This window comes from Neomonachus schauinslandi, chromosome 12 (genome assembly GCF_002201575.2).
Source record: "Neomonachus schauinslandi chromosome 12, ASM220157v2, whole genome shotgun sequence".
Taxonomy (NCBI): Eukaryota; Metazoa; Chordata; class Mammalia; order Carnivora; family Phocidae; genus Neomonachus; species Neomonachus schauinslandi.
The window spans coordinates 80,245,756-80,270,490 of record NC_058414.1 but is presented as its reverse complement, the minus strand read 5'-3'; positions in this window follow the sequence as shown (position 1 = coordinate 80,270,490).

Below are 24,735 nucleotides of genomic sequence, written 5' to 3'. Positions count from 1 at the left end.
ATATATATATATATATATATATATATATATATATATATATATATAACTATTATTCAGCCATAAGAATGAAATCTTGCCATTTGCAATAACATGGATAGAACTAGAGAGTATAATACTGAGGAAAACAAGTCAGTCAGAAAAAGAGAAATACCATATGATCTCACTCATATGTGGAACTTAAGAAACAAAACAAGCAAAGGAGAAAAAAGGAGAGAGAGAGAGAGAGAAACCAAGAAACAGACTCTTAACTATAGAAAACAAACTGATGGTTACCAGAAGGAAGGTAGGTGAGGGGATGGGTGAAACAGGTAATGGGGATTAAAGAGTACACTTATGGTGAAAAAATAAATAAATAAATAGATAGATAGATAGATACATACATACATAAAAATACTTCAAAAATGTTTTTAAAAATAGCAGCATGAGTATTGTTCTCTGGGACTATTTTTGAAACCAAGAACTTGATAGGAATTCAGGGTATAACTGGAAAACACAAACTATCTGAATATTAAGACAGACTCACTTTAATCTAGGGAATTGGTTATATATATTATGGAAACATTGAGAAGCCAAGCAGGGGACATAGGAGTTTATCCATCAATAAATCCAATTATCTGAACCATCATTGAACTTAGATTTTTTTTTTCTCTATTTGCAGGAATATTACACAGGCTTATTTATTAGAAAAACTTTTTTAAGTTCGCTTCCTGATAATAATTCAAGATTTTATAGATTTTTATGTCTTGTCTCATAAGGCAATGACTCAAAATCTTGATTTCTGTGGAATTCCATAGGAAAACATATTTACTTTTAACATCAGGTTTCTTCTTATAAATGTCTAATCCTAAATATCAGTTTATATTTAGCTCTAAAAAAAACTCTCAAACTTGTAGAATTTTCTCTGACAAAATCATTCTGAAAAAACTGGTGTCATCTGACTAATGGAAAGAAAAAAATAAACTATTCATCTCAAACTCCTATTTCACATGTCTCAGTTATTTGCATACTACTTTAAATTCCAATTTAGCATGCCATTTGCAAAATTGGCTATTTGGACCTTTTTACATTCAAACCTGTTGTAAGCTATTATTAATGCATTTACAGCACACTAGCTAGCAATGGCACCTTGATGAATTGTAATCAGCATTAGCTAATTTTCTTTTGTAAGAGCTGTAACTTCTACAAACCTACGGATATTGATCATTAGCACAATGATCCATGTCACAAGCATCTCCATTTATCACGACCTCATTTTCATTAATGGCATTAGTAAACACTTTAATTCACTTCCTCAAGTCAACAGGATGTGATAGAGCTTTGTAAATAAATTCAAGGTTTTAGAGGAAAGTGAGAAGTATTTTATATCTAAGTATTTTACATGGTTACAAAAAATCTTATGTATTATTTGAGGCATCGTTCACAAGATATCACAATGTATGCTAGATATTTAAAGAGGCCATTTCAACCTTTAAAATTGATTGTTCCTTCTTAATGGTACCTGCAAATATGTTATAAATAGAGAGTATTTTTTCCAAATGTTAACTGACTGTAAAGCATATGTGTCACATCTTGAAATAACCCTTTCCAATCCAGAATGTGAATAAACCCATATTAAGAATTTCTGCAGGGGTGGGGGCACTTGTGTGGCTCAGTTGGTTAAGCTTCTGACTCTTGATTTCCGGTCAGGTCATGATCTCAGGATCATGAGATTGAGCCCTGTGTTGGGCTCTGTGCTGGGCGTAGAGCCTGCTTAAGATTCTCTCTCTCCCTCTTCCTCTGCTCCTTCCCCTTTTCTCTCCTCTCTCTCTTAAAAAAGTATGACCTTTTTTCATAGAAAGTGTTTTCTCATCATGGGTAATCCAGGAATGTTAAATCATTTCAGTACATACATCTCAGATGTCTGTATACAGGGAGGCTTCTGCTAAAAGTATTAGAAGGGGAATGGTATTTCCTTTCACCACTGAAGAGAATGGAGGAAAACAGAATATGGTTTATGGCGAAAAACAAATTAGAAGCCTATATCTAAGTACACCTCAGAACTACCATTTTTATTCCTACCATAGTACTTATTATTATGTGGTATACTGTTAGCAAAAACTAATGAAAATACTATGCTAGGATAGCCTGATAACTAAGATACAGTTTATACCCAAAAGGTAGCATAGTTACAGAAAGAGATTTTAAAATGAGTATGTTCACATGCATTCACTTTTGTAGACATCTTTATTTTACCTATCTTCCATCTAGAATATTTATGGAAATTCAGTTCATGGTTCACTACACCTTGAAATTGCTTAAATGCCACAACTGACCTGACAGAATCCAAGATCAGAAAAGCAGAAATAGAAAAGAGAAATGTGTGATTCGTGAAGCAATATGCTGAATGCCTAACTAGAAAATTCTTTACAGCCTCCCTATTCAGATAACATTGGTATAGGCAGCATTGACATTAGGTAATTCTTATATCTTCATATATTCTTAACTTTGATCCAAAAGTAACTGCTATTGAATTACTATAATGACAATAATAGGTAAACTAAAAAATTTTCCACTGTTCTTCATCTATGCAGATGTGTACTATACTGGACAGGCTATGTAGAATGATAGCTAACTGCATGGCTCCTAGAAGCAGACTAAGTTCAACTACTCACATGACTTTGACCAAGTTAATTATCCTCTACTGACTTTATTTTTCTCAAATGCAAAATGGGGATAGCGATATACTTACCTTATAGGTTTGTTATGGGGATTACATGAGTTAATATATGGGAAGCCCTTAAGAAATGCCTAGAACATAAAACACTGAGTGTACAAACATTACTACTTTTTCTTCCATGAATTCCTGGGAAACTGCATGACTGAGGTTTGCTTGTTTGATCAAAAGAAAGCAGTACCTTTGATCATGAATCCATCTAGATGCTCTGGAAAGAGAAATACTACATATATATGAGGTGTTTCTGTAACGACCTTTCAGGGTCTTCTAGTGAAATGACTTACTTCATAATGTATCTTCTCTAATTCATGAGACCAAACTTTATTTTAGATGACAAATTAAATGTAGAGAAAGCATTTTAGGTATTCTAAACTTTTCATGAAATCCATGGTCCTAAGTATATCTAATGATTACTGAACCACATTGTTTGGTTTTAGGGGCAGGGTATGGGCATAGTGATATTGTGATAGAAACATTTTAAAAACTTTATTTTATTCAGGAATATGCTCAATAGCTTAAAATTCAGCAGTTTCTTGAAAAGAATAAACAGAAGTAAATCACTATATGTGATCACTTTTTTTTTTTTTAATTCTTAGGTTAATCCCCATTATGTGATCACTTTTTCTCAAACATGTGGAGCATCTCCTAATCTGGGGTACAATGTTTTGCTTTTACATGATCAGAATTTCCTGAGTTGTGTTTAATTTGTTCTAATACAGTTTGGCAAACATAATGGATACTGAATTTCAGTTATTTTTCTGGACGATAAACTAATTTATTCTCATTAACAAGTCCTTTCTTTTGTCATAATATTCTGCCAGAGAACAGTATTTGGCTCCCTTTTAACCTCCATATGGCACTGGATTGACTTTACCACTTAAAAGCTCTTAGTGAATACCATTCATTTGAAAATATCCATTTCAGAAAACAGAATTGTACTGCCATATTTACATCGGACATTTACTTTTAGATTGGCAATATAAGCCATTATGTTCAATAATGGCTCCTTCATAAAACTTCAATTTAGCTATCTACATTTCCTCCTGCACATGAAGAATTGTGGCTACGTGTATGTGTGCTCACATGCACACGTGCACATTCCTAGTGCATCATTTTTGCATTCTACCTTGACATACTGCCTTGGGATGATGGTATAACACAAGGGAGTTAAAGCATTAACTAATCCACTCCAGGTCTTCAAATTGCTCATTTTGGGAGTGGCAAACTTTCTATAAAAGAAAGGTACTGGGCCTTTATATTGTCATATTTGTAAGTATATCTTATGCAATGAAAAATAACAGAGTTAACAGTACAAGTAGATATGCCACAGCAAGTTCTCTAAATACTGCCCACATTCTCTAAACTAAATATCTCTATCAACTTCCCAGAAAATTCTCAAATTCTCCAACATTCATCACATACTACAGTTTTTCTCAATTTGTCTTGCTACTATTTCTGCACAGCAGAGATTTTTAATACGTCTTTCTTTCCCTTTATCCCTTCCTTTTCTTTCTCTCTTGAAAGAAACTGGGCTTTACTCAGTTTATTCTCCAGACTATCCTCACTAAGTCTGAGCTTGAATAAACAGAGCATTTTAAATGTTTTTATTTTTAAGTTTTTGTTTTTCATTGTAGCCCATAAAGCATGTAACACTGTGATAATATGAATAATATCCCCAAAGATGTCCACATCTTAAATCCCAAAACCTGTGACTATCCCCTTACATGTTAAAGGGACTTAACTTTGGTTAAATTAAGGATCTTGAGATGGGAAGATAATCCTGTATGATAAGCATTAGGTCCAATGTAATCACAATGGTTATTATAAGAGAAAGGCAGGAGAATAAGAATCAGAGAAAGAAGATGTAAGGATAGAAGCAAACGTCAGAGATTTGAGAAAATGCTTTGGTAGCAGTTTTGAAGATGGAGGAAGGGATCATGAGTCAAGAAATGTAGAGGGCCTCTAGAAGCTGGGAAAGACCAGGAAACAGATCTCCCCTAGAGCTTCCAGAAGAATACAGTCCTGTATCCATTTTAGACTTCTGACCTCCATAACTATAAGATAATAAATTTGCATTGTTTTATGCCACAAATTTGTGGTAATGTGTTACAGCAGCAAAAAGTCACAAATACAGACATATATGAGCACTGAACACTTGGTGATTACTTTCTAAGCTCTTTTCCTTTTTTCTTATTGTAATCACATGCATATTTTCTATACATTTAATATCTTCCTACTTCCCTATCTCCCTAATCTCTGACATCTCAAAGAATCATATTTTTCAGGGACTATGAAGCTCCTCCAACTTTATGATTTCCTTTATTTACTTACAAATGGTAGAGAGGTGAGAAATACCAAAAGAATACTAAAGGTTACTAACAAGATGAAGACTAAAATAAATTGTAAAAATATATAAAATAGCAGAAGTGTGTCTGTATGTTCTACAGCTTTAATTGAAATTTGACAAGGCAAGTGGCACATGTAACAACATTTCCTTAAAAGGTATAATCATTAGTCATATTTTCTGATTTAGATGTGTTCCACAGAAGCTAGTACCCAGTGCTGATTAATGTATTGTGAAATTTGATTACCACAATAATGAAGTTCTGAATCTAAAAAAGGGACATTATATTTATTACAGTATGTATAATATATAAAATAGTAACTGTACTAATAATAGTATTTAAAAAATACTGAGTACATATTTCATGCCAGTGGTTTTCATATATTATTGCATTTACTTCTCACAACAAATGTCTGAGATAGATACTATTAGTGACTTTTATAAAAGAAGGAACTGAAACACAGTAACTTGCCTAAAGTCAAATTCACTTAAATTTTGAATGTCCTTGGTATATCGATGATGACTTAATTGTCACAATATGTTTATAGGCTGCTCACTTTATATCTGAAAGACTATTAGTATATCTAACCCATAACCAAAACTAAATGTGTTAATTTAAAATTCTTATTTTTTAAAGTAATGGGGTCAGAAGTATTTAATTTGTTTATGCAGTAATTGTCTATTTTAACTATCTCCTTCATTCCTAATGACAAAGCTTGTTTTCAATTTAACATAACATATCATGTTCTTTTATTGTCAGTAAATGACATTTAACAGAATGTGGTAAAGATGGAATTGACATAGCCTAGGGGAAAGGGGAGGCAAATGAATTATTTAAACCTGCTTCTTCCTAAGTAAAAAATAAACAACTAAATGTTTTATTTTGAGACGTTTTATCTAAACCACAGTAGTCTGCTATTATTTTATGATTGATTTATGATATAATTTATGACTAAACTATTATTATGATTGAAGAGACATAGCAGATTATAGTAAGTGAGGGAATCCACTCACATGCATCCCCTCCTGCAGGCTCCTGTTCCCACTTTGCCTGTTCATTGATGTTACCTGTAGTGGCTGCCAAGCAAGCACATTTCCACAGGGAATTTGTCATGTTTTTGTTAATGCTTTGCCTGCTGCTTTTACTGGCTTGGCAGCCATGCTAGACACTGACTTCCAGTTTATTGTTTTTTGTTTTTTGATAACTGGGAAAAAAAAAAAGTTGTAAACTATCAGTTCTCATCCATCACTGTATTATCATGAACCACTCTAGCCATGGACCTCATCTAATCCATTCTCCAGCCTTCAGGCCAGGATTATGTTAAAAAATAAAAAAAGCAGCCCAAGATCTATGAATATTTAATCTGTTTCAAAAGCCCTAAGGAAAGACTACTGAGATGTTGGCATTCCTTTAATTGCCATATGCCAATTCGATTGTTTTGATTATTTTATGATCTTGGTAAATATTTATTATTTGTATTGGTTTTTAGTCAGTGGTGCTAGAAACAGGTAGGACGAATAGGATAAATTACACTTAAACAAAGAACACAATTGTGAAGACAATTAGGTTATTACCTGGTTTTGAAGTAAAATCTTGTGACAGCTTAAGAACGATATTGTGAGACATCGAAGATAGCTGGAAAGGAAATGGATAAAGTGGAGTCGCCAGTGCCAAACATTAAACTGTTTTAAATATAACTGTGAAAAGTACTACACATACAATTTATCCATGAGTTCTAACAGGATAGATAAAATTTTGTCAAACTATATTATAATCTTTAAAATAAAAAAAGTACAACTAGTGCCCAAATTCATTGGCTAATAAATCCTTATTAATATAAACAATTAAATATATGTTTGGCTACATAGACACTGGAGTCATGCTGCCGTATAATGGTTAGGGTTACAATTATGCAAATGTATATAATATTATCTGGTCAAACTGCCTGTAGTAGATTGCCTAGATGGCCTCAATTCTTTAATCATCCCTTTATCCATATTTTTTCTCATGCGATTTCCCTGTCCCTCCCACTAAATGGGTGGTGTATGCTCCCCCACACCTTGACATTGAGTTTAACCAGGTGACTGGGGTGGCCAAAGGAATGCTATCAGGTAGCAAAAATGTGTGCGCAACTGGGCTATGACCCTTATAATTCTGACATCTTTATAATAAGACCTTTTCTGGATTTCTGCTCCTCAGCTGGGACCAAAGAATGAACACACATACAACACATGCAGAGGACATGATAAGACCTTTTCTGGATTTCTGCTCCTCAGCTAGGACCAAAGAATGAACACACATACAACACATGCAGAGGACATGTGTGCCTCAACTTCAGACAAAGTCCACCCAGATCCATCCCTTAAATCATATGCATCTAGCCATGTCAAACTGGCCCCTAGTAATTCACAAACTCATAAACCAAATGAATTAATGGGACTGAGATTTTTAGTTCACAATGGGACATTATTGTGGCAATGTATAATCAATACACTGCCTTCCCATGATTTCTATTTATTACCTGAGTAGCTATAATCTCAATATCTAGTTTGCACTTTTAGGTATTTGTTAAATACATTAATGAAATAAAATATTACATGAAAAGTCCAGAGTATTAGTATTAGTGCATGTGTTCTTCTAGAAGAAAATTTCTAATTATGATTTAGAACAAATTAAAACTGTTGATTTTTGTGTTTTGCTTAAATTATTAAAGCCAACTTATTTTCACATCTGTGTTTTCAAAAAATCCTATGAAGATACATAGAGTACTATGTTCAAAGTTTATTTGAAGAAATTATTTTTTGTCTTGCTATTATTTAGTTATGTTCTCAATTTGATTTTTAGCTAATTTCATTAGTTCATTTTTGTACTTGATTTTAGAATATACATTTTGGGTCCTGTGTAGAAATCTTTTCCTGAGCTCACAGGGATATTGTCCTACATTATCCTCTAGAAGGTATACTGATTTGCTTTCACATTTTGATCAACAATTCTCTTCAAGTTGATTTTTGAGAACAGTTTTAGGTAGGAGTCAAATTTAATGTTTCTTTCCAAATAGCCTCAGCACAAATTATTTATAAGACTATGCTTTCCACTGCTCAGAAATGTCACCTCTGCTTTAAACTGGTGTCCCTATATGTAGGTATTTAATTTGGTATTCTCTATGCTCTTCAATGATTTTATCTGCTTATATTTGAGCCAGTAAGACTCTTAATTATTGTACATTTATGATTGAATGTTTTTATATAGATCCATTCAGGAAACAGAAAAATTTATTATGAAGCATTATTAACAAATAAAGGGGTGAACAGGATTCCAAGGGGTCCAGAAATACCAAATGCATAAAGCAGCCTGTAGATAAAGAAGTGTGAAAAAAAGAAGGCAGTGAAAAAAAATGGTAGGGTGTGAGTTGACCATTGCTGGTCCTTGAGGGCTACAGCAGTGTGTGCCAATGAGTCCTGCACTCTGGTTAGTTAACTGACCTATAGGGAAGAAGAACAAAACAAAACAAACCACCACCACCGTCAGGCAGGGAAGCACCTTCTCCTGTGCTGACCCGCAGTGTCCCTTCAGCACCCAATATCACCAAAGTCTAATATTGAGCCAGCTGGCCAAGGAGAAACATTTACAGGCTCCAACTCCAGTATCACAAATTAGGGAAAAGATGGGTGGATTTGGAGCTGAGAGACAATAAACTCAAAATGAACAAAACCATGGGGTGCCTAGGTGGCTCAGTCGGTTAAGCATCTGCCTTTGGCTCAGGTCATGATCTCAGGGTCCTGGGATTGAGCCACACATTGGGCTCTCTGTTCAGTGGGGAGTCTGATTCTCCCTCTGTGTACACACACACTCTCTCTCACAAATAAATAAAATCTTTAAAAAAAAAGAAAATTAACACAACACTGATAGCTAGTAGAATAATTCCTCTAAATTATTCAAGCTTGTTTTGGATATATCTGGACTTGTGCCATTTTCATATAGCTTTTAAAATCTGATTGCTAGTGTTCATGTTTTATCAAACTCTTGAATTTTAATTAAGAACTCTGAAAATACTGATCAATTTGGAGAGAACTGACAAGTTTATAAACTTGAACTTTCTAATTAGTGAACATGATACTCCAGCCTTTACTTATCTTTGATTTCACTCAAAGTATGTTATTTTGTGTATATATATATGTATCTTATATTAGATTTATTCTTAAGGATTTTATTTTTTTATTTTTTTATTTTTTCAAGATTTTATTTATTTATTTGAGACAGAATGAGAGACAGAGAGCATGAGAGGGAGGAGGGTCAGAGGGAGAAGCAGACTCCCCGCCGAGCAGGGAGCCCGACGCGGGACTCGATCCCGGGACTCCAGGATCATGACCTGAGCCGAAGGCAGTCACTTAACCAACTGAGCCACCCAGGCGCCCTATTCTTAAGTATTTTAATTGTAACTTTTTATAATTAAAATCTGAGATTGTTTTTTGTATATAGAAATAAAGCTTAATTTGGCAATCTGTTTAATCAACTTAGGAGTTTATCTGAAGACTCTTTTGTATTTTTCTAAACCCACAGCCATACCATCTAGGGATGATGGCAAGTCTACTTCCTTTCTATTTACTAATTGACATTACATATTTTTCTTGCTTTATTGCACTGGCTAGGAACTGTACAGTGTTAAATATAGGTAGTGACAGAAGATACCCTCTATCTTGTCCCTTATCTCAACTTTCAACATTTTAAAATTAACTATGATTTCTTGTAATTGTACCTTTTATCAGATTAACAATCCTCTACTCCAGATTTGCTAAAGACTTTTATCCCAAATAGTCCTTAATTTGATACAACAGTTTTCTTGTTTTATTAAAATGGCCATCCCTTTTTATCACTTAATAAAGTGAATTAAATTGATTTATTTTCAAATATTAAATGAACCTTCTATTCCTGGAATAAAAACCACTTGATAGCAAGTATTCATCCTACATTTAGGAAGGTACAATTACCCAAAAAAAAAAATCATTTACATTTTTTTAATCTAAATTTGAAAATGAGATTGGCCTTTTATTTGATGTTTTATATTAATTTAATTTTTATTGAGATAAATATATATTCAGTAAAGTGCAGAGCTTTTAGTTGTATAATCTGATGGGTTTTGACAAATGTATGTAGCTGTGTAATCAAAACACCAATGGAGATTATAGAAAGTTTCTTTGTGAATTTTTCATGACAATGTTCCATATACCAATCAGAAATAATCACTATTTTGATTTTTATTCCATAGATCCGTGTTCTCTGTTCTTTATCATTATATAACAAAATAATAATATATATACTCTTAAATCTGCTTTCACCTACCATGATTTTTTAAATGTCACATGTTGTACACATTAATTGTTCATTCTATTCTATTGCTAAATAGCATCCCATTGTATGAATGTAATAAAATATATTTATTCATTCTCCTGTAGGGTTGGTTGTTTATCAACCTACCTATCTATTGTCTATTGCATTTTAAATAAAATACGAGTGGACATTATTATGTAGGTCTTTTGTGAAAATCTATTTTGAGAAGTGGGTTAGCAACTATCAGTGGAATTTTTTATCTTAAGTAAGTTGTAGGTGTACCTTTATTAAAAACAAAACTGTGAATCTGTGCAACATGATAGTACCATTTTATACTTTCAACTGCAACATATGACAGATACATTTTCTTTGCATCTTAATATTTAGAGTTATTAGACTTTTCAATTTTAGCCACTTTAAGGGGGTCCATGGTAGTATTTCATTTCAATTTTAATTTGCATTTTTCTGATGGCTAATAATATTGAATATCATCTTATACTGTTGTCCATCCACAGGTCCTTGTAGATACTGCATGTTCAACTCTTTTTTCCATTTTAACTAAACCATTTTTATTTTTATTATTGATCTGTAGGAATATTTTTCTTCTCTAAATTTGAATATTTTTTCAAATATATTGTGAACATTATCTCCTAGTCTATGAGTTGATTTCTCACTTTTAGGACTATCTTTGAGGAAGAGTAACTTCTAAACTTTATGAAGTCCAAGTAATCATTTATTTTCTTTTATGTTATATGTTAAGTACTCTACTTTCTTTCAGTCTACAAATCTTTCCCCCATCCTCAGTCACAAAGACATTCTCCTATCTTTTCTCTCAAGAGCTTTAAAGTTTCATCTCTTATTTAGCTTATGTTTCTTTTGCTTAAAGTTCTTATAGTTTCTTGGAATCTGTATGTTTACAGTTTTCATCAAATTTGGATAATTTGTAATGGTTAGTACTTCAAATAATGTTTATCTGCCCCCTCAAAAAAAGTGGGCACTCCAATTACATATATAATGAATTGCTTAAAATTGTCACACACTTTACTGTGGGGTTTTTTCCAGTATGTTTTCCTTTGTGTGATTCATTTTGCATAACTGCTCTAGATGCGTTTTCAATTCACTAATATTTTCTTCTGCCAGGTCTAATCTGGAATTAATTTCATATAGTGTATTTTATATTTTAAGCACTGTAGTTCTGATCTATAGAGGGTGTGTCTTTTTATATCTTCCATTAATCTTCAAATACCAAATCTTTTTTCTAGATCAGAGTTCAGGAAACTACAGTTCATAGAATGAACATAGTCTGAAGCCTCTTTTTCAAAGAAAGTTTTGTTGGAACACAGCCATATTTATTTATTTATATATTGTCTATAGTTGCTTTCATGCTACAACACCAAACGTGAATGGTTGTGACAGAAACTCACTGGCCCATAAAGGTTTAATTATTTTAAATCTGGCTCTTGACAGGAAAAGTTTGCTGATCCCTGCTTTACATTCCTGAAGATATAAAATACTGTTATAACAACTGTTTCTACATCCTCTTCTACCAATTCTATTATCTGTGTTATTTCTGGTATGGTTTCGATTAATTATTCTTATTATGGGTCAAATTATCTTGCTTCTTTCCATGCATGACAATTACTGAATGAATGCTACACCTCTAGGTTTTACTTAATTTGGTGCTGGTTATTTTTGTATTTTTATAAATATTTTTGAGATTTTTTCTGGGAAACAGTTTCATTAGTTATGAACAGTTTTATTTCTTCAGGTTTGTTTCTTTAGGTTTGTTTCTTTCAGACTTGACGGAGCAGTATATCATTTAATCTAGATCTACTTAGGCAAAACTCTTCTGAGTACTCTACCTGATGCTTATGAATATGAGGATTTCCATTCTGGCTGATGGAAAATGGAACTATCCTTACCCCTCTAAGAACACCATGTATTTTCCTGATTCTTTTTGATGGATCCATGGTTTTATACTTCCACTGATATTGCTGAGAAGCTGTTCTTTTGAAGATAATCTGCCTTTATTCTTGCTGCTTTTAAGATACCCCTTTGTCTTTCTTTTAATCGGAAGTTTAATCAAGAGATGTCTAGGTGTGCTTTTGCAGATCAGATTCCTTGTGTTCTTGTAATTCTTAAATCTGATGTTTGATGTCATTTATTGGATTCAAAAAACCTCAGCTATTATCATTTTGAATATCCTTTGGAACAAGATTCTTAATACTTTTTGTGACAGGGACACCCTTGACAGTCTCATGAATCTCTAAACCTCTTCTCCGATTAATCTTTTAAAATGGGCATTACAAACAACATCGTTATAGAGGGTACCAATTACACTGAAACAGTTATCAACATATTAACAAAATTAAGATATACTAATATATACTCTGTATAAATAATGTTCTTTATTATATGATCTAACAAAATATAGCTGTGGTTCAAGTAGCTACTCTAAACAAAGTAATACTGAGCATCAGTATTACCTAGAGATACTCCAACAACACTAACAATATAAACACAGCTATGGTTTCTATTGGCAAATCTCAGGCATTGCAAATAACATTGTTGAGTGTTACCTATATTCTTAATGGAAGAAAATTTTAAATTTGAGCTAGAAATTACTGAAAACAAATACGCAATTTTTCCCCACTTCTATTAGTTTCCTAGGTAGAGCTGCAGTAATGAAATACGACAAACTACCTGGCTTAACACAATACGTATTTATTGTCTCACAGTTCTGGAGAACAGAATCCTAAAAATGTTGGCAGAGACACACTCCCTCTAAAGATGCTAGTGAAGGATCTGTTCCAGGCCTTGCTCCTAGCTTCCAGTAGCCTCATGCATTCTCGGGCTCTATTTTATTTTTCCTTTCGTTCTGTCCTCTGTCATTTTTCTGTTTTCTTCTGTTAATTTTTTTCTCATTAAAATTATGGATTTTGTACAACTGCCAAGTAAATATATCCAATAAAAATATATTTCATTAGCATTTTATATCATTTTATCACTTTTATATTATCATAATCATGTCTACATAAATATCAATTTTATTTACTTATTCATTAACAAATACTCTATATTCGAGCATTTGACCAGGTACCTCAAGTTTGTTCTTTTGTTAATAAACATATATAAAATGGTTACCAAGTGCTAGAATAGTTTAAACATTCACTCTTGCTTTAATATATACAAAATTTAATATTTTGTAGCAGAAATATATGGTATTTCAAAAAAATTATTAGAGGCAATTTTAAATACCAACACTATAGCAGTCACTGCATTAGCAATTTAATAACAAGTGGAGAGCCAGTATCTGGAAATATGTATTACAGGAAATATGCTTAGTTTTTTAAAGAAAAAAAAAACTCCTTGTTTTGGTTGGAAAACAGTGTATAGCTCTGTACTTCTTACACATAGAAATAGGTATAAGACAACACAGGAAAAGGGAGAAGATATAGCTAGAAAATAGAGGAAATATATCTTTAGCTTCATCTTGGCAGTTTTTCTTTATGACATTCAGAAGATGGCCAGCAGCATGGTAACACAGACCCATATAAAACAAAGCAAAGTTAAGCTGAGAAACAAAAGCCCATAGCAATTAGATTACTGACTAGTCAGATCATTTGAGGGTCTTTTGATCACAAAGATGCCTGATGTTTCAAAACGTGGATATGCTAAAGAAGAAAATCTAGCTCTGAGGTGAGGTTTGATGGTGAATTTTAAAACATGATATTCTCAAATTTGTGAGCCGAAATTTTTGAGAACTATAATAGCTAATTGAGGAAATACAAATTTTGAAAACTCAATTTCTATCTAGACACTTATTCTTAAAATGTTACTTATTATGCACACTCTGTGCTTGAATGCTTTATTGATTATTTGGTTTGATCATTGTCAACCTCCTTCCTCTGCATTTCCTCCCTTAAAAAATTGTTCAATGACATACAGGAATAGAGAAAGTGACATAATAAATTTTCATGTATTTATCAGGAGTATCAGCAATTATCAACATTCCATCATTTTTTTATTTATAGCACCATGCTATGCTATTTTTTAAGTACTTCAAAGCAATTTTTCAGACACAAAATCATTTTCCTATAAATATTTTAAATGCATTTTTAATAGGGAAAGATTTTTATTTTTGTAAGTTTCATAGGATATAGGTACGTCAAAACTAACCAATTTGCATCCTTTCAAATGTGAAATTTATTTTATGTCAATAATACTGCAATAAAGGTGTCCAAAATAAAGAGTTTGCCTACATTTCTATCTAGGTATTGGAGGCATTTTGTGAATAAATGAGATGTTTTTAAATTTGGTTTTTGCTCATATATGAAACATCCTTTATTTTTATATTAACTACTTATCCATCAACTGCACTATATTCCCTGATGATTTTTAATATTTTATCTGTTGAGTGTTCTGAAATTTCTGTTTATAATGGTAGTTTCATTTTTTCTGTAATCTTTATAACAGTTGTCCTTTTTAACTTGTCTTAATCCATTGGCTAGGATTTCCAATAAAATACTGAATAGTAGAAAATGTTGACTTTTTCCTTAATTCAGTGGAACAACCTTAACATTTCATCATTATATTATTGGTTGTAGATTTTTTCCAGATGCACTTTATCAACTGAAAAATAAACTTTGTACTGTTCCCAGTTTATAGTTTAAAAAAAATTTTTTTAGTTTATGTGGTTTTTAAAAAGGAGTATGTGTTGAATTTTGTCAAAACTGTTCCTTTTCTATTGAAAAGATATGTTTTTCTTCTTGTTATCTTGAGGTTGTGAATAAAATGTATTTATTGACTTTCTAATGTTAAATGAAACAGGCTTTCCTAAAATAAACCTCACTTTGTCATAACGTATAATTGTTTTTATATACTGATGAATTCAACTTACTTTTGCATCTATATTTGTGAGAGATAGTCTTGCTTTTTGGGGTTTTTTTTCCTTATAATACTCTTTTCGGGGTTTGATATTAAAATTGTGCTGCACTCATAAAACCAGTTTGGAAGTGTTCAATTTTTTTCTATTCCCTAGATTATTTTTATACAATTTGTATTTTTTTCTTAAATATATGGAAAATTTGAACAAAGCTATTTAGAACTGGAGTATTCTTTGTAAGAGTTTTCTTACAGATAAACTTAATTTATAGATATAGGACATTCAGTACTTTTAATTCCTTTTCTCAGCTTTTGGTGTATTTTTCAAGGGGTTTGTCAATTTCACAAACTATACCAAATTAATTTACATGATATTTAGGGGCTTTACAAATTTACTCCTGTTATGCCTTTTTTATAAACTTGCCATTTTATTATTATGAAATACATGTTTATCTTTCCTTATACTTTTTACCTTCAATTTATTTTGATATTAATATAGCTATCACTACTTTCTTTGGTTTTACTGTTTTCAGGTATGTATTGCTTTCAATCTTCTTGTGTTCTTATATTTAAAGAGCTTATAAAAGAAATTGAGTCTGAAGGAGTTGGTGACAGCATGGAGTAGAAAATATTTATGATTGTTTTCTGTTTTATTCCTTAGTAACATTTTTTCCCCTGGAGATACAGAGTATTTTTTTTTCTTTATCTTTAAAGTCTACTAATTTTATCAGGATAAATCTCCAAGGTGGCCACTGTAGGTCAATTTTCTATCTTATATAACAGGCCTTTTCAAAATAAAAATGTAGTAAGTCTTTTATTTCTGAAATGGCCTCTTGGAGTATACTTCTTAATATTAGTTTTTATTTCACTATTTTGTCTTTTTCTTTGTAGGGACTAATGCATGTGTATGTTTGGACATTTTATGCCTATCTTCTATATTTATTACTCCCTCTCTTTTAATGGTATTTGCTTCTTTACTTTTTATTGCTTCTCATTTCTGTTCCTACCTTTACCAAATGACTTCTCCTATGGTTTCTGTTGAATCAACGCTATTTGTGTGTGTATTCTGTAATTTATTCTTCATTCGTGAAATGATTTTGTACTTTTTTCCAATGTCTTTCATGAGTTTGCCAACTCTTACTTCCTATTTTACTTTATTATCCATTTCTGATCTGAGTTTTTGAATGTCTTCCTTGAAGCAGTTTCTTTTAATATACTCATCCACATGACTGCTTAAGGATGTTGAATTCAGATTGGTGTGTTCCCCAGGTTTTTCAGTTTTTTTTTTCTTTTTTGAAAAGCAAGTCATTAGCTAAAATCTTGTCATTCTCATTATATGTTTTCTTCTTGTTGTGGTTTATGTGTTTTGCAAGCAGTTTTCTGTCCATTGGGTAATGTCTCCTATTTTACAGAATCAGCAACAATACCAAGGAGAGGTTTGGGTTGCCAATTAAATTGTTTAATTCAAGTTCGCCTTCTTCTGTTATTACAGAGAAGTGTAGTTTCCATAATGGCAGCTTTATTTGGAGGGTGGGATCATTGTGTCTTTTACTTCTGTGCTTCTTTTTCTTCTCCTTCTCCCCCCTTATTTTTCTCTAGAAGACTTATTTTCCTCTTGCTTCCCTCCTTTACATTCACCATTCACCATCAACCATCTGAGGAACACATCCAAAATCCCCCCCCTTTTTGTCCCATAAGTGATGAATTTCTAACACTGACATCCTACCCAGAGTTCTTTTTTTATTTCAGGACTTACACTTGTTTTCAGTAAGTAGGATTTGCTCTTTCTGAGAGTGTATTTATGTCTGTCCCAACAAAGTTTTACGCCCACAACTCTCTCCCACAAGTCAGCTTTTTAAGTTGTAGATCTTTCTGTATTTACAAGTAAATTGAAGTGTGTCTGTGTGTGTGTGAGTGCGCACACCTTATTAGCTTTCCTAGCATGAATTATGTGTGGTTTTACTTCTTCAATTTGTTAATCTGTATGCTTTTTAGAACATATGTGAAAAGAATATGGATATGTTTTGTTTGTTTTTTTAAAAGTAGAGATGATAAAAACACTGTACTAGAATATGTTTGGGATTTTTTTGGCCAGATCATGAGGAAAGAATTTCTGCTGGGGAGAAGTAAAAAGAAAAGCACTAAATCAAGTCTGGGCGCACAGCAGAGAAAAGCATTTTGCACTAATGATCCTAAGTCATGCCAAAGGTGACACATTGGAGCAAAATGTTAAAGGACTTGCCCCTCTTTAAACAAGATCTGGAAAGTCAAACTCAGCTAAATTTGATCTTCACAAAACTCTAGGAATCAAGACCATCAAATAGAAACAAGAGTCTTAAACTATGTGTTCAAGCTACAATTTTGCTTTAATAATCTCAGCTTGAATATATTAAGATATGAATTTCTTTCATCGGAATAACAGTTCATCTTTGCCCTCTGAATGGTAAATTTTTAGAAATGAATGTACTACATAGAATAAATCCCACTGTAAGTCTTTGTAAGGTTCATTGTAAGTCTTTCAATGCCTTTAAAGAAGCCAGTGGTTCACCATTTAAAATCCATTTTTACTACGCATAAATTCAGCCATACTGTGAAACTGATTTTGGGGGTGAAAAGTAGTAACTATGTCTGAGTGATTGTTCTTTCAAGCAAAAGTAGTAACTATGCCAGAGTGTTCTTTCAAGTAGTCATTTGTATCACCTTTTTGATCTACATCAGTGTAGTACTCTCTTACGGTACCTAATTACTCCCTCCTTGCCAAAAAAAAAAAAAAAAATTAAATAAAATAAAGGACCTTAACTGAGAAGGAATTAGGGGAAGGAAAAAGGAAAGAAGTCAATGTATATCTGAAGGAGAGGATCCTGAGTTTTATATCCATATTCCTGGGAGATGTACCACAAAATCACTACATAATGAAATATTCAAGAAGCTCAATGAAGCCCAAAGAGAAAACACAAACCATACCAAGACACATTACAATCAAATTGCTGAAAACCTAATAATAAAGAAATAATTAAAAACAGCCTGATAAGAAATTTTCATTACAGTAAAATTTTCTTTACAGTAATAAAGACATTACAGTAATAAAGACAAGAATAATGACTTCTTATCTGAAACAATGGGATCTGTCAACAGTGGGGACTGAACCCACAGCCTTTATGCTCAATACTGTATTCCACCCAAGTAATCTAATCAGCCCCAGTCCAGTATCACTAAAATATCTAGATGTCTTAAAGTTCCTGGATTCTGTTCTCATAGTTAAGAATTAAATATACAAATCTGAAAAATGAAATAAGTTGTAAAGGAGAAGGCTTGGAGATACAGTGGTCTCAATGGATCTGAAAAGTGGTATAGTATTTTTTCATCAATTCTGTGTTTATATTTTATCATTTATATGAGTCTAAAAAGGTAATATTATTATTTTGTTTCAATGATACAGAAACCAAACCCAAGAATAGAACAAAACTTCCCAACAGGATAAACAGAAAACACTGTAGAGGTTAGATATACTAATCACAGAACATTTAGAAAATGCAGGATGGTCTAAAACAATAATCTTTAACATACCAGTTCTACGCCCCAAGAGTAAATATGGCCACTATTAATATTTTCCTGTTTTCCTCCAAACTTCTTTAAAATATAGTTATACTAAATTTATGTATCTGCCAGATAAAACAACTCTTAACATTTATAAGTCAGAGTTCATGCTATTCAAAGGGTATTTTTCACATAATGGATTTTTTTTTAATTTTCTAAAGCAAATGTTTATCTGTTTATAACCAAACATACAGTTTAATGTTCAGTACAATTATATTCATTGCAATAAGTAACTTTTGAAATAATAAATTTAAAAAGTTCTATGCAGGGGGCGCCTGGGTGGCTCAGTCGTTGGGCGTCTGCCTTCGGCTCGGGTCATGATCTCAGGGTCCTGGGATCAAGCCCCGCATCAGGGTCCCTGCTCCGCGGGAAGCCTGCTTCTCCCTCTCCCACTCCCCCTGCTTGTGTTCCCTCTCTCACTGCCTCTCTCTGTCAAATAAATAAATAAAATCTTTAAAAAAAAAAAAGTTCTATGCAGAACGTGCCCTCTTTAATACCAACAATGAATCATGGAACACTACATCAAAAACTAATGATGTAATGTATGGTGATTAACATAACAATACAAAAATTTAAAGAGTAAAAAGTTCTATAGCTTATAAATGGAAAAATGAATTCAAACCCAAATTTCTTTGATTCCAGATCCTGTGATCATAATCACTAATGTTACACTTTAATTAAAGGTACCTGGAAGATACTATGCATGATTCTTGAAATAGCAGCAAACAATATTACCAACAATGTAAAATACTAGGGATGGCCAAAAGTAAACTAGAAGTAATTCACTGTTACATATGTAAAGATGTGTATATAATTTTCAACATTCCTTTTTCTCTGACTTGTCTACTACTTTTAAGAAAAATTGACATTGTACCTCAGGAAATTTATTGTTTAAATTAGCAATACAGAAGTTTCATGAGGCTGAAAGAGCCAGTTAGTTAGTAACCGTACAAAGAGCAAAAAGATTTATTCTTCTTCATTTTCTGTCATTGTTTGAACAGTTTTTCCAGTAAATCAGCTAGCACCAACTGTGATTAATAGATAGTTAAATGACTGTGATGAGATTATAACCTTCCAAAAAGACAAGTTGCACTTTGATGTCTGACTTTCTTCTATAATAAGAGAAAAAACAATTATCTCTTAAATTTTTACAAATGTGGTACTGGATTTCCTAGGATGATATCTATTCCAATTTTAAAATGCATATAGTGAATTTTCAAAATTATTTCCGTTGGCTCTTTTTTGAATGTTTTTGAAGTAGATAACTTCAATTTTCTTGGCATATATTCAAATTCATATGTGGAATTTCTTTTGTGAAGTCATCCAGAGGATACAAGCTAGAACAATGTGCTCAACTGAACAATATTATCTCTACTTCACAGATGACAGAACTGAGACAGAAAAGTAAAATGACATGTTCAGTGCCACAGAATTAGTCATTGGCAAAACTGGGATTAGAACTCACTATCCATGAGATCCAAGACTGAATGTTGGCAAAACTTCTCCCTTATTTGACTAGAGGTACTTGTTAGCTTTAAAAACTCTAAAACAAACATAAATTTGTAACATTAGTACGGAAATAAGACAAACCTCTATTTAGAAATAAACATGATACATAGATTTTCATCATGGTAGAAATACATTTGAATGCAACATGTCATCCATGGTGTATCCAATTTGGGTAAAATTGAAATGTACTATAAGTAAAAGTATATATATGATTATATTTTCACTTTTTCATTTAATTAAAGTGTATCCTATTTAGTTAGGACCAATTTCTAGTGTTCAATGTTTCAGATCTGAAAGTAATAACTTCATATGGTTCTACCTTTTATCTGGTTAGAAATATAATCATGTAAACAGTTTATTTTCTCCTGAAAATAAAGTCTTAAATTCAGAGCTTCCACATTAACCCCCAACTTGGTTCCCCAAATGCTAATGACTATGTTTCTCACTCACCTAACATTTCATGGTCTGAACCTATGACAGTGCATGGAGAGTTCAAATTCCTCCAAGCTACTACACTTCCCTGAAACAGTGGTTTTCAGAATAATTTTGGGACCCACAGGAATTCTGAGGACATTTTCATGGGGTCAGTGTGGTCAAAATTATTTTCATACTATTAAGATATTTATTCCTTTCTTACTCTCATTCTCCCATGAATATCTACAGAGGCTGCATAACATTTAATGGCATTACTGCTTTGATGACTAATGTAATAAATGCTTGTGAATTCCCATGCCTTAAATTCTTTTTTAGTTTTAATTTCTAACATGATAAATATTGATAGGTATTACTACACAAACAAAACCTCTTTGAAAGACTTGATAATTTTAAGACTGGAAAGGCAACTTTAGAGCAAAAAGTGTAGAACTAATGTTCTAAAGGAAATCAGAAATCAGCAATGGAAACAGATGCACAAACAAATAATTGCAGGGGATTGTAATGCATGCTAATATGGTATAATATGTAGAATTCAATGAGGATACTGAGTGGGACTAATTCTTCTGAAAACTGGAGAAATTTAATGACAGAATACTTGATCTTAACCATTTTGACTACTGAAGAGCCTCAGGTCACCAGCCTTGAGGGACTCCATCATGTTTATGTGATCATTCATGTGATCAGAGCTGACATGGCAAGGTTTTGGAACTTGGAGCAGTACAAGTAGAGGTTGGATGCGGCAATTTCCTGAACGTGGTGGCATCCTAGTTACTGCAACAACAGCAGTGTGGAAACAGAGTTCATCAAAGCTTTCCATTGCAGAAGATGACTTCCTAATTTTAAAAGAGGGAACAACTCCCTAGTGGCCACTTTTGAAGTGCAGCTTTGAGAATTCTTCTGAAAAGTTCCTTTAGGTTTATTAGGTTTTCAATAATCCTTTAAGCCACTTAATAACCTGAAATAGTTCATTGATTACACATTCTTAGAGGATTCTATTATTCTATTCTATTTCTATTATTCTTTTCTATGTTCATAATAGTATGAACAAAAGAAGAAACATATTTGCTCATTGAGACCTTTGCAGAGAGGCAACTTTTCCCACACATACCCTTCTCAATGAGGTGCAGTATCCTTGGGTGTACCATCTATAGGAAAGTGTTTCTTTACAGCCCAAACCTGCTTAAGGCGTAAAGCCTGATATTTGAACTCCCAGTGGTTATTATTCTTGTAAATGGTGATTTAGCACTTGCACTGAGGAAGTTCTTACTGCTATACTCTACACTTCAATTACGTTTTTAAAAAGACTGTCTCTGTGCTCTCTGACTTGTGATTGATGTTCTCCTGGCAACTACATTAAAAATATATGTTTACTGAATTCTGACTATGTGTAGAATATTCTAGGTGAACTGGAGAAACTGACAGTCCTGTAGCTTATAATCTACTCAGTGTAATGCATTACTCTTGTCTGAAGAAATATTACAGTATCTTAGAGTTGAGGATCCTGGAAAATAATAATTTTTTATGCAAATACAACAGGAAAAAGTGAAGGTATAATCAAAGTGCAATGCAATTAATAAGGGACAAGTATCTAGTGAAACAAAAGATCAAACTAGTTTTTAAAAAAGGCAATGCATGTAAGCTGTTTTAAAAAAATATTATTTTCCAGGATCCTCAACTATATGTGGTGGTTAAAATGCTGTTTTCCCAATACCTCCAACTACCATAAAGCTGCCTGGTTGCTTACAGAAGAGATTCTGCTTCATTCCATTGCTTTCTTAATATACTTTGCTATATTTGTTTTACATTTTATCTCATTTGTTGGGCTCTGTGATTATTTACTTCTGAAATTACTTCAAACATATGAACACAAAAAATGATTGATTTAAAACATGGAATGTGGCAAGTGATTATACATAATGTGCTCTAATTACCTGCAGTGGAGCTTTTTAATTTTTTTTTTTAAAGATTTTATTTATTTATTTGACAGAGAGAGACCCAGCGAGAGAGGGAACACAAGCAGGGGGAGTGGGAGACAGAGAAGCAGGCTTCCGGCAGAGCAGGGAGCCTGATGCGGGGCTCGATCCCAGGACCCTGGGATCATGATCTGAGCCGAAGGCAGGCGCTCAATGACTGAGCCACCCAGGCGCCCCCTGCAGTGGAGCTTTTATCCTATGAATTTTTCATAAGGATAAAAACTGCATGGTAAGTAATTAATTGATGATTTTTTTCCCCCATTTAAACAGTGAGTATGTTTGTAACTTATAGATTAAGACAATTATTCTGGTTGACTGAAATTATAATACATTTTCAAATGTCATATAAACACATCATTAAAACTATTAGGATCTCCTAGGTAAATCCTGTGAATTTGTTTCAAACAACTATATTATTTTTACCAATAGGCTGTTAAAAATCCAAATGAGATTAGAACTTTTATATTCTATATGTTCATATTATAAATTTCCCCATATGTGTGTATGTATGTGTGTGTGTATATATATACACACACATATATATAAAATTTATATATTTTTATATATGTACTTCATATATGTATATAAAATACGGAATTGTAAGACCTAGCCAACTGAAATCAAGATCTCCTTGGTCCAGAACTAGAATTCTTTATTTTTTTCATTTCATACATTAAAAGAGACTTTAAATACATTTCAACTAATTTTAAGAAAATTTTTTGATAACTTACTGATACATTAGAAGGAAAAGAAAAGAGAGGAGGAACGGGGGGAAAAGTGAGATGAAAAAAGAGATTACAACTTTTAGTCATGACTCACTTCATTTAGAACCTGGTATACTGAGCAAGTCAGTATTTGAAGTCCACATACACGTTGACTTATATAAGCAGTATTCGTTTAGATTAGAGGAGGCATAAGTTACGCATAATACAATTAAGGAAGTATCTAGTTGTTAACTGTTCCACAAGCTTTACTGGTCTCACAGGGATAGAACAACAAATTACCACAAATGGGGTGACTTAAAACAACAGAAATAAATTCTCTCACGGTTCTGGAGGCCAGAAGTTTGAAAAGATGCTGGCAAGGCCATGCTCCCTCTGAAGGCTCTGGAAAGGAATAAACGGGTCCCTAGTCTAAAGCAAGTTTACAATGAAGCAGGACAATTTCCAACAGGTTTCAGGACCTGAGTATAATTCTTTGTGGCTTGGGGTGCCCTATGGGCCTGCAGTAGTCCTGTAGGCCCAACCTCTGGACTGTGTTGACTCCTGACTCTGCCCTCTAAGTCTGCATCCGCACTGTGAAACAGAAATCATTTTCTTTTCTTGAGAAGTGCATGTTTGTAGCTGAGTAATTCTATCAGCCCATTTCCTGTGTATGGATCCCGAAAGCCTGACAGCTTTCCTTCATTTTACCCTCTTTGTGCCCCGTTCGGTCAAAGTACAGGTGTGTCTGCTGATGTAACACTCTTAAAAACCATGTTAGTCTTCTGTGGATGTCAAGGGGGTAGATGCCATGACACAAGAGAAATATCCACATCCTTTCTGGATAACCCCGTCCCTATCCTTGCTTGTCCAGAGATGGCTAAATGAATCCATGAAACATGGGACTGATCTCTTTAGCATACAATTATCCAGTCACATCCTTGGCCCTGATTCCAGAGTACACTATCTGGAAAGGCTGAGAATTTCCCAATTCATCACGTGCTGGTTCCTTTATGCTTAATAGTTCCTTCATCCATTTATTTCTCTCCTCTCACCTTTTACTGTAAGGATCAAGGAGAAACCAAGCTGTGCTTCCCATTTTTTGCTTGAAATCTCCTCAGCTAAGTATCTAAGTTCAACGCTGGCAAGTTCTACCTTACACACAACAAGACACAATTCAGCCAGGATTTTTGCCACCTTATAATAAGAATGACTTTCCCTCCATTGTCCAATAGCATGATACACAATTC